General features: G+C 43.7%; 1 long non-coding RNA gene across 1 annotated transcript; it reads right to left on the bottom strand.

Moving 5' to 3' along the window:
* Positions 1 to 1,266: 1,266 nt before the first annotated feature.
* On the bottom strand, positions 1,267 to 9,144 carry LOC101126449 (uncharacterized). Its single transcript, XR_010130342.1, has 2 exons — positions 8,287 to 9,144; positions 1,267 to 4,412 (listed from the first exon to the last, which is right to left on the bottom strand). It is a non-coding gene; the product is annotated as an uncharacterized lncRNA (long non-coding RNA).
* Between the last annotated feature and the right edge of the window lie 3,305 nt (positions 9,145 to 12,449).

The raw sequence follows: 12,449 nt of genomic DNA, 5'->3' as shown, positions 1-12,449 counted from the left end.
CTATAGTGAATTAGCTTCTGGGTGGCAGAAGGAATTGGCTCTGGCTTTTGCACTTGGTTTACTGGAGGCTGAGGAGGAATGGCAGGACCCTGTCCTCTGGCCACCTTGCCACTCCTACCACTGCCAGCAACATTCTCACCCTTACTGCCAGAGAGAATATGGAATCTTCTGTGAGTACCCGACCTGTGGGGGCAAAAAACATTAGTTGAGTGCCACTGAGAGGTAAAAGATGGAAAATGAACTTAGAAATTGACACTATTATAATACTTAGATCCGGGCATCGTAAAACTTTATCAGTACATCATCACACAATTCTAGAAATATGAGTTCTAGACCTGACTCTGCTAGTTCTAACCTGTGCCACTTTAGTCAGATTCCTTTCCTTCAGTTTTATCACCCTTCAAATGGCAGTGATAATCCCAGCACATCTGCTCCCCAGGTGTTGGGAGAGACTTTGCTGTGTGTGACTGATTATTACTTCAAAATAAACCTCTAAATTTAGGGCAGTTTGGAGAGGAAAAAAACAGGAGCTGTAAAGGGGTAGGAAAAAGGTCATCTATAGAGAGGTAAAGGCCATGGATTCCACTGAATTCTACAGTTTGAGGGGTAAAGTGTAGCCTGTAATCCCGAATGAAGGACTCAGTGGTGTTAATATCTGCCCTTAAACGTCTTCATTCACTATGGCTCCCACTTCTTTCTACCACTCCATCAGCTTCAACCTTTTATCTGTCCTCAGAATAAAACCACAATGGGACTTTGGGGGGGGGGGTGGTGGTTATTCTCTGGGCTATAATTAATGGAATGGAATGAAAAGTGGCACCAGGTGTCAAAAGACCTGGGTTCTAGTGCAAGGACTGCAATAAGCAGCTATATGGACCCTCCTAAGATCAGTGGGCCTCCCAGGCTAGAGACTGCCTGCTTTTCTGTAGTCTAGTATTTCCAAATTCACAACAAACATTTACCTTTGGAAATTAGGGACAAAGAAGTAGAATTCTCAGAAATCCCCCAAATCATAAGTTATTCTTCAAATACTTCATTCTTTATACTGTTTTCCTCATTATTATAGGTATCTGGAAAAACTTTGTTTGCTAAGTAGACATATTAAGCTTATTTTTACTTACAAAGAACTGTAGCGTACAGAGAATATTTAAAAGACAGGAAGATGCCAGGGAACATATATTGGATAGTGTTCAAATAAATATAACATTTGAATACCCTAGAGCAAGGTAAACAGAATATAGAATCAATCGTGTCCAGACTGTTAACTTATTTTGCTTCCAAAGTTTATTTCTCGGAACACCATAAGATTTGTATAAAGTATGGTAGGTTGTTTATCAAATCATTTTATTTGCAAGAACTCACCATTAGCAGCTGATACGGCCAGATATACAGATGTAATGGCATCACAACAACCAAAAATAGGGCTAATGAGATGGTGACCGTTTCTCTCTGCTATGCTCCTGTCTCAGTTCTTGTAGCCTTCAACTCGGTATGTTAGTATTTGATGAAGTTGGATTCTTTCAAACTAGTGATGTCTCCATAATGGTAAGTGTTACTATTCACAGAATAATTACAATACTTCTCATTTCCTCAACTGATTTTTCTAGGGATTATGGATTCAAAAAACATACATTTCCTAAGAAATACTGGGAGGGAATTCCCACATGGAAACACTGGTCTGTGTCCTAGCCCTAGCCTCTGCAGCAGCATTCTGGGATGACAGTTTGTAATAGTGACCAAAACATGTAAGTTGGAGTTAAGGCAGATCCTAGAGATCAGTGAACTCCTGCAGATCTGTGGTGAGTAGTAAACAATATATATATATATATATATATATTTTTTTTTTTTAGACAGAGTCTCGCTTTGTTGCCAGGCTGTAGTGCAGTAGCATGATCTTGGCTCACTGCAACCTCTGCCTCCTGGGTTCAAGCGATTTTCCTGCCTCAGCCTCCCAAGTAGCTGGGACTAGAGGCATGCGCCACCACACCCAGCTAATTTTTGTATTTTTAGTAGAGACGGGGTTTCACCATGTTGGTCAGGATGGTCTCAATCTTTTGACCTAATGATCCGCCTGCCTCAGCCTCCCAAAATGCTGGGATTACAGGTGTGAGCCACCGTGCCTGGGAAACAATACATTTTTAAGTGCCAGACCAACTTACCACATAGATGTTTTAAAAACTAACAACTTTATTGTTGGCTACGGCAGCTTCTCTGGATCTACAACCTACAAAGAACTGACTGAACCTCTGAATGAAAGAGTAAGAGCATTAGGTTTAGAATCAGAGTTGGGTTCACATCCTAACTCTGCAATGTACTTTATGTGTTACATGTTCTTTGGTCTCAGGTTTCATCTGTAAAATGAGGATAACATTGCATTATAAGGATTAAATAATGTTAAGAACCTAGGACAATGCGTGGCAGAAACGGCCCTCTCCCCTCCCACTTCCTATAGCAGTCAACCTTGACACCAGGGAAGAGGAAGGCCACCAAGAGCTTTCTGGTAACAGAAAACCACTCAATGAAGGCCACAGACAGAACACTCTCCTTTGGAATTAGTCTCACTTTAAGAATATTCAAGGAAAAATGTTGAATTTTGCCAATTCCATAAATCAAAAGTGAGTATGTACTGTAGAGAGAGCTTTAGGTATTTAAATACTTAAAACATCAATTTGCCAAACAGGTGCAAGAGATTAAATAGATTCAGACATGCCCCTATCCTCAAGTAGCTTACAAGCTAGGAATACAAAGCTGACTGTGATGCACAAAGATGACAGGAATACCACAAAAGAAGAGATTCCTGCCAACCACAGAAGCCAGGCCATACAAAGGAGCAACAACATTTCACAGGCATTCATGCAGAAGGGCATTCCAGGCAGAGGGGATGGCATGAACATAGCAATAACATCACACAGTATAGTGCAGCCATCCATTTCCCAGCGTGGGAGAGGAGATGGAGGGGATGATGACGGAAAAGGTGAGCTGAAGCAAGGTTATAAAAACCAGAGCTAGAAATTGGACTTTATCCTGGAAGCAATACAGGCAGTCCATCTTGGGTCCCCAGTACATTTTAGGTAGGGTTTACTTTACACAGATTTGCATATATATCAGAACATGATCTGTTGTAAAAAGCAGGGACATCACCATTATCATTCTCTTTGTTCTTCTGAGGCAGTCCCTCAAAATCTCCATTGGAATCCTCTGGAATTTTCCGAAGGCCCCAGCCTAAATTCCTTACGAGATCTTTGCAAAGGACTCTCAGAGATCCTCTTCTATTTGGTATTTGGGAGCACAAAGATCCAAGTAGTACAGTAGTTATCAGCACTACAGCCTGCACTACCCACTTTCTGGATCTCTGTGCAGTTCAGTTTCCTGAATAATCTATAAAATGAAAACAGGCTCAGAGGAGCGGTTTACAAACCTTTAACAAAGAAAGCTTTTTAAAAATCCCCATGCAGGCAGTCTCCAAGGCACCTATTGTCAACTCCTGGGGATCTGTGAAGCAAACCTGAAAGACACGGGTCTGTCTGATTCCCGGGGCTGTTTCTGTGCTCAAGTGAAAAGGTTAGTTTGGTGGGCTCAGAATCTACATCTTCATGGACAAAGCACCACAATGATCTGATGTCTGTCATTCAGGCTAGGGAAGAGCCAAGACTTACTCCCAACCCATGAGGCTGGGCCAAAGTCCTAATATTCCCTGAGTCATACACAGGCTCATGGAGCCCATTCCTAGTCCCACCTCCTCAGAATTCAGGACCAACAAAATCCTCTTTGGCAAGGAGAAATAATCCTGCTGATCCACGAAATGCCACAATTAGCAATTTATCCTTTTGCTAAAGCACTTGCCAGTCCCCACAGGAGGAGGCGTTCATCCCACACTCTTCCAGGTAAACAAGGTCATGAGGGCCACTCCTCCCCATGAGAAGCAGGAGAGCAATTACATCCTAGGCACCTGAGGCAGGCCTATTGACTCAAGAAGATGGCAAGTCTCATCCTCACTGCTTCTTCCCCTCAGTCTGTACATATAACCATCCTCATGCCCTTGTGCCCGCTTATCCCCCTTAACCATGAAGCACTCAGAGACAAGTTACACTGTGTTCTTGCTTGGCCTGACTGGCCCAGCCTTTTCTTCCAGCTTGAGGAGCCTCAGACCTTCAGCCTCTACAGGCCATTTAGCTCCTCTGTGCTGACAGGAACATGAAATCCAGAGATGCTGGGAGGTAGAAGGCAGCCTCTTCCCCAGAGTGCAGCTGATGGAGGCTGGAGGCAGCCGCTGGAGGTAGCCAGCAGCATGCACAAAAAGCTTTCCCCACTCAGTCCTCTTCCATGCCTTCCTGAAGCCACTTTAAATACTGCACATCTCCTTAATCCACAGGGAGACTGAAGATCTCTGGGATTTCAAAAGGATGTACAGCCTTTGGAGAGAAAGCAAAGCCCTATAAGTGACTATGATTAGAATCAACTCGTGATAAAACCCAACTGGCCAGCCTCAAGGGAGGCCCTCTGCAACCTGCCGCACCCCACCTGTCCAGGCCCACGGCCTGTCACTCCCTAGCCTGTGTTTCCCATCTGTCAATAAGTGGCCAGTTAGGCCAGATAGCTTTAGAGTCTCACAGACATGGGTTCAAATTCTAACTTTGCCCCTACTAGCTGTCTGACTATGGACAAGTCACTTAGTTTTCTTTAAATGCTATTTAAAAAAAAAAAAAGACCCTACATGACTGGACTGCTGAGGATTAATTAACACAAGGTATACAAAGCACTTACCCAGTATACCAGCTGGCACTGTATGCATTCATTAAATGTGAGCTACTCTTTTTATTATTATCCTATACACATCACTTCCCAAAAGAATCCCCCCTCCCCCAGTATCTCTGTATTCTTTTGCCCACCTAGATTCCACCTGCTCCTGCTCATCAATCAAAAGCCTATTCTTGCTTAAAAAAAAAACAACTTCTCTGTCCCTCAAGGTCCAATTCAACCATTGACCTTTCCCAAGGGATCTTCCCTGACAATCAAGGTCTACAGGAATCTATCTTCCTCTCCTGTGTCTGTTGCCTGGCCCTTGTCACACAGTGCAAGTTCTCTTCACTTTCTAGACTGAAGAAACATGAGGACTTGGGCCTCAGTGTCCCATCTGTCAAATGAGGATTATAATTCTCTGCCTCCTTTCTGCTGAATGAGGTGTTTTAAAGTTCCCGTAACATGCTTAATAAATCACAGCATATGTATACATTCACATGTTGCTTCAAATGTATGCTTAAACATTCTGTACGTTGGGTGCCTGAGGATAATGAATTTTGTTAACTTATGTGTTTTTATAAGCAGACATACAGAATTCAAAGACATTTTTAACACATTAATAATAAGAGCTGAGACTGATAAAGCATTTCATGTACAGGTTTCACATATTAATTTCCATATGCATAACAACCCATTAGTATAATCCCAATTTTACAGAAGGGGCAACTGAGGCACATAAAATATTCATATTTTCCAAGCACTATGGAACAGTGGCAGGTGGGGAGCCAGGTTTCAAGGTAGGAGGTCCAACTCTGTTAACCCTGAAGCTGTCCCTCACCAGTGAAATTTTAATTTCTCCACAGTACTGGCTCTACCAATGGTTCCTTACTCTCTCACCTCTGCTGAGGTGGTATCATGAGGGCCTCCTCTATAGCTAGTTTGAGACCCAGGGGAACTGTGTATTCACAGAATCTTAGTTCCCTAAGAAGTAAAGAAAAGGTTTCATCATCCATATAGGTGGTTTGCATGTGTGGCCCTACGTTAGAGTCAACCTGAGAAGGTTTAGGTGACCACGTTAGAGTCATCTAAAAAGAAAGGTGCTTTTTAGTACCACTATACTTGATCCCCGCCCTGGCCAAATTAAGTCGAAATCTGTGAGGTGGGGCCTAAATTGGTAGTTTGAAAAATGTGTCCAAGTGATGCTAATACATAGCAGCCAGCGGTGAGAAACACTGGTTTAGACCAGTGCTTCTCAAGATTTAATATGCACAGAAATCCCCTGGGGGTCTTGTTAAACTATAATTTGATTCAGTAGGTCTGGGGTGAGCAGGAGATTCTACAGTTCTTGAAAGCTCCCAGGTGATGCCAATTCCAAAAATTCCACTTCTGAATGATAAAGGTTTATACTAGAGGTTCTCAAAGTGAAGGTCCACTGACCCATGGGGATCTCCAGGACTCTAGGGGGTCCATGGGGTCAAAACTACTTTCATAACAATATTATTTTATTATTTATCCTTTTACTATGTTGACATTTGGACTAATGGTAAAAAAAAAAAAAAAAAAAAGAAAAGAAAAAACAAACAACAGGCCGGGTGTGGTGGCTCATGCCTATCTCCCAGCATTGTAGGAGGGCGAGGCAGGTAGATCACTTGAGTCCAGGAGTTGAAGACCAGCCTGGCCAATGTAGCAAAACTCTGTCTCTACCAAAAAATAAAGACAAAAAAAATAATAAGCCAGGCATGGTGGCGGGCACCTGTAATTCCAACTACTTGGGAGGCTGAAACAGGAGAATTGCTTTAACCCGGGAGACAGAGGCTGTAGTGAGCTGAGATCATGCCGCTGCATTCCAGCCTGGGCAACAGAGACTCTGTCTCAAAAAAAAAAAAAAAAAAAAAAGACTCCCTACGCTCACATCCTCACTAACAGGATATTAGTGGCTTCTATTTTTCCCTCCCAAAAGTACCTGGAGAAGGGAACAAAACCAAATTATGATGCTCCTAAGAGGAGCTCAGTGAACTGTCAAACCTGGCCCACCTAAGTGACCTACTGAGGAGAAAACTTTAAAATCTTTCCAAGCCTATATAAACAAGTCTAGAGTTGACCAAGGCCTCACATGTCATCTGGTCCAACGATTCCAATGCATGCATCTGGCATTTGCCTGAACATTCCTGGAGGTGGGAGGTTCATCATCTCTTGATGAAGTCCATCTAACTTAAAGGTTTTCACAAGATGCTTTTTCTTATAGTGTGCCAACATCTGCCACCTAGCTTTTTCCCCAACTGGCCTCATCAAGAACCACCCCAGGACAGCCCTGCAGAAACTCCTATGTCTTCTCTGCTTGAGCTCTTCCAGTGCTCATCCTACACACTAGTGCTATTTTGATCACTGACAAGGAGAGTGCCCATAAATGAATAACTAAAAACACAGAAGACTGCAGGGAAGAAGTAAGCCTTATAGTTATGGAAACTTTTAGATGCTGAAAACAAAGTCAGCAATGATGATCAGAAGACAGTATAAGAACACCATCAGGGGAAAGGAAAGACATTTACCCTGAGAAGATCAACAAGGGCAAATCTAAGATGACCAAGGCCACTGGCCCTTCCTGTGTCACAGGACTGTGGCAAAAGAATACATCACGAGAAAGGATGGGCATATAAAGGAAATAGTAGGATGAAATTCTATTCAATTTCCCAACACTGGTTCCCAGACTGGCTAAATGTGACTTATCTATACAAGTCTTTAAAAATTCAGAGACCTGGACCCCATCCTCAGGGCGACTAATTGAATAGATTGAGGCTGGAGTTCAGGGATAGACAGCATGGCCAAATTTGGGAACTATGACTACAGATGGTGTGAGCCACTGAGGAAATGACATCACTGGGGAGAAAAAGGTAGCTTTCATTATATAGCTACATTTATATGACCTTGAGAATGTATATTATGTCTCTCTCTTTTGAGGGTGTAAGGGAGAGAGGGAAGGAAATGAGAAACATGATCATCAGGGAAAGGAAGACGTACAACAAATCCTGCACAGCTAGTGCCAGGATGCTGAAGTATTGTGATGAGGGAAATGGTGCAGACCAGGCTTCTAAAGTGAAGTTGTTAATGAAATGAAAGGTAGACAATACCCAGAAGCAGCCTGTCATATATGCTAAACTGTCTGTTTTCCGGAGAATCCAAAAGCATTGGAAACTGTTTTCTCTGATATCCCTAGTTGGTTTACTCAAGGATAAAATGCCCAGACTTCCTTCCTAACAGCAGGCTAATTGATTTAACCAAAGAATGTGCAAACAAGATACACTGTTCCTAAATTATGCAGTTTTTCCTTCCTTCTCTATACAGTCTATTTTTGCTTTTGTTGGACAACATCCCACTGATCGATCGATCTCTGAATAAAAACACTGAAATGGACTGTTGATTATCTAAATGCCTTGGAGTTATTCTGACAATTCCTTTAATTCAGTGTTCTTTACACCAGCCAGGACCTGACCCTAGCACTCCCCACACTCCCCCCACTCCCCCTCCAATGGCAACAGCAAAACTCACAGTGAAGATGCCTTGAGTAGGATGTTCACAGAGGCAGCCAGCTCCTTATCCAGCATGGCCCTGAAGCAAAGGCACAGGGTGGCAGTTACTGGAGTAAGTTCCAGGGTCTCAAGAGAGGGGAAGGGGATGGGGTTCCAGGGACTTACCCAGGAAACCTGACTCTAAGTAGACAGGCTTTTAGCATTCCCCTCCCCTTACATCCTCCCTGCTCAAACCAGCACATTCCATAACTATCAGGCACAAAACCTCTGAAGATAAGCTGTTTGTAAGTCCTTCTCTGGGTGAGGAGAGAAGCAGGGAAGCACCTATGGGAAGGCAGTTTGAATAACAGGCCCAGTCTGCTTAGAGAATGGGAGTTAACACTGAACCAAAAATAAGACCTAGGTTCCATTCCCCGTCCTGCAGTAACATGGCTGTGTGATCTTAAGTTCCTTCTTTCGTTCTAGTAAGAAGTATTCAAGCACCTACTCTGAGATAGGCCCTTTCCCACCTCTCAACTTGAATCTCCTATTGGTACAAAAGGATTGGTTTAGCTGGTGGTTTCCAACCTTTTTCACTACCGAGAACTTCTTTTATTATGCCACCTTCTGCTGTTAACTCTCAGAGATGCATCTGGTTGATGGGTGCTTTGATTTGTAGATACCCATGTGACCGCACAGAGCTGATACAACTCCAAAGCAAAAGCAAAAAAAGAATCATATCCTGTGTTCATTTTGGCAAATACAAGCTCTTTTCACTTGTTATTAAAGGTTTCTACCACAGCCCTAACAGCATAGTCATCTCCTTTACAGACCTCTTAAGATTTTTTGACTGACTCCAGGCTGAAATCCCTTGTCAGATGTTTTTTGTTTGTGTGTGTGTTTTAGAGACAGAGTCTTGCTCTGTCACCCAGGCTGGAGTGCAGAGAGGCACAATCTTCGCTCACTACAGCCTCGAACTCCTGGGCTCGTGCAATCCTCCCACTTTAGTGTCCCAAGTAGCTAGGACTACAAGCATGCACCACCATGCCTGGCTAACCTAAAAAAAAATTTTTTTTAGAGATGGGGTCTCATTTTCTGGCCCAGGCTGGTCTCAAACTCCTGGCCTCAAGTGATCCCCCTAACTCAGCGTCCCAAAGTGCTGGGATTACAGGTATGAGCCACTGCGCCTGGCCCAGATCACCTTTAATATTATACTGGATTTCAATCTCAGTCTCTGATTGCTGTGCATAGAACTGGTGAACACAATAAATTGTGTCTGAACTAGTACACGTGTCATAGAAATAGGAGCACCATCACTGCAAGGAAGAAGTGTTCCCAACCATCCAAACTGCAAGCCCTCAGAGTGTAGCAGGCCCTGACAAATCTTCCTCAGATCTCTGACAGCCAAATGTCTCCATTCCATGAAGTGCTTGGACCCTGCCAAACAAACCTTATCTGAGCCCTGCTCCCTGCTCTCTCCTTCCCTCAGCTGCTGCCAAGAGAATTGACCTACTCTGTCTTCCCTCAGGTTGAACACTGCTGAATTTAAGGGCTCCATACTAATGTGACATTACCACCACCATCATCGTTCCTTTGGAAAGTTCCAAGAGGTAAATAAGTTCCTGACTGTGAAGAGTGACACATGGCTTGAATCTGCTTTTGCAATTGCTGCCAGTCTTACTCAATCACCCACTGAGAAATTATATTTTAGTGGTTCTGGAGGTGGCATGCAAACACAGGCAGAGTTACACCTCTAGAAAAAAGAATCCCATTGTCTCACAGGCCTTTCCCAATCTCTTTGAGAGTGTAAACTCCTTGGGGACTGATCACAGCAACCTGAAAGATTACAGAACTGTTGAGCACTTGGTTATTCAAAAAGCCCATAGGGCTATAGAGTTGACTGAATGTAATTTTAAATCACAAACACATACACACACACACACACACACACACACACACACACACACGACCAGCAGTGAGTCATCCATGGGGAGCCCAGGTTCTAGGAAAGCAGAAGACAGATGTGTAGAGCTACTAGGATCTCTAAAAACTGCAGCCATCACAGAATACTGGCTCACAAACCAGATGCATAGATCGGCTCTCACAGCACTTTTTTTAAATTCTTGATTTTGTTAACAAAATTTCCTTTTTTTTTTGAGTCAGAAAAAAAAAATTTCTTTTTTGAGTCAGAAAAAAAAAATTTCTTTTTTTTGTCTCTCTGTCGACCAGGTTCCCCTCAGACTCAGATTCTGTATCCATCACCTTCACCTAAATGACATCCTCTTCTTCATGTCTTCCTTCTCTTTCTTCAAGTCCTTTGCTTTATTTTGAAGGTTCTTTTGCATCTCTTCATAGGTATAAGCAATTTATTGAAACCTTTTTTAAAAGTCAGGCTTCAATCCAGGAAAGAATCCATATGAATTTTAGCATCAGACAGCATTCAATTTCCTCTGCAAAGACTTCTTCCTATGGAAATAGACTCTCAGTGATGACCAAAGACTGAAACTTGAGTAGCTCCTTAATTTCACTTTCCCTAATATCAGTGAATCTTAAACCCACCTGTTTTGCAGACACTAAGATTTTTTTTAACTTCTTCATTAGCTCTAGGGAAATATGCATCATTCACACATCCTCCCACAGTTTCCAGCAAGCTTAAGAGTGGCTGATTTTATATCACCCATCACCTCTTTTATCACTACCAAAGCATCGGCAATATTGTACTGTTGCCATGTTTCTTTCAGAATAAGGTGAGGGTTTTTCTCAATACAGTCAGCAAAATGGTCAAACATATGCTTGATTATGTTCAAATGCTTCAGTTATACCCTGAACCAAGGGCTGAAGAAAGCTAGGGCCTTCCTGAGGGAGAAACACAGTATCAACATTAGAATGAACAAAGAATAATGAATCTGGGTGATTGGGACCTCTGTCCACAGTTAGCAACATTCTGATTTCCAGATTTTTTTTGTTAAATGACTTCGGACTTGATGGATAAAAAAATTGTAAAACTAATCCAAAAAGTGGCAGTGGTGATTCTGGGTGTGATTACAAGAAAACAGGAAGGCGTTTATCTCTAAAAGACAAGTGGGGTATTAGAGTCTTTGTAAAGCGGCAGTGGTTTTATCATTTTGTCACCTGAGGCACTGCCACCAAAAAATGAAGGAAATCCTGTCCTTAGCTTCCTCTAAGCTTTCCAGATTTTTGTCTTTTGCCCCAAAAGTAGGAAGGCATGCACTGCAAAAGATGGGTCATCTCCTTGGCGTTGAAGACCTGTTGAGGCACAAAGCCTCTCTCCAGTTGCTTGGAATACTCGATACCCACTCAGGATTTAAGGGTCCTTCCTCCCCATCAACTTCGTATGTTGCAAAACAGCAGCGATTTTTAAAGTTCTCAAACCATCCCTTGCTCGCATGATACTTATTTGGGTTGTCCTCCCCAGATGTTTCCCATTGGTTCCCTGTAGATGTATTTGGCCTGGTTGCAGATGGCCTTCCGGGTCAGATGTTGCCCTCTGTCATCTGGCCTTCCACCTAAAAGGTTAACTGGGTCTCCACCTTCACGATGTTTACATTACAGGGGAATACACAGCAGCTTAGAGCAGATGGGAGACCAACTCTCCACGCTGGTCTTTCTTGGTTTTCTGAAGGGAGTGGAGGACAAGAGGGGAAAGCAGGGTCTTGCTCTGTCGCCCAGGCTGGGGTGCAGTGGCACAATCACCGCTCACTGCAGCCTCGACCTCCTAGACTTAGGGGAGCCTCCCGCTTCAGCCTCCCGAGTAGCTGGGACTACAGGTGCGTGCCACCACACCGCACTAATTTTTTTCCTTTTTTTTTTTTTTTCTTTTTGGTAGAGACGGGTTTCTCACTATGTTGCCCAGGCTGGTCTCGAACTCCCGGGCTCAAGCGATCCTCCCGCCGCGGCCTCCCAAAGCGCTGGGATTACAGGTACGGCCACCGCGCCCAGCTGCTTCTCCTTGGTGGACTGATCAACACCAACAAGGCGGCGCACGTCCCTATTACTCACGCCTTCGTCAGGCTCCTGGAGAATATTCATCCAGTCTTCCAGAGGCATGACGCTCCGCCTCCTCTTGACAGGTGGCTGGCCCAGGATCAAGATTCCCCTCCAGGCCTCCGCTCCACCTGGGGAGGCCTCAGCCGCGGCCGTAGCCGCGGTGGCCTCCATAACGGCTGCAGTCGTCCCCGCCTA

This window comes from Gorilla gorilla, chromosome 13, assembly GCF_029281585.2.
Source record: "Gorilla gorilla gorilla isolate KB3781 chromosome 13, NHGRI_mGorGor1-v2.1_pri, whole genome shotgun sequence".
Classification (NCBI taxonomy): domain Eukaryota; kingdom Metazoa; phylum Chordata; class Mammalia; order Primates; family Hominidae; genus Gorilla; species Gorilla gorilla.
This window is presented reverse-complemented; position numbering and strand designations above follow the sequence as displayed.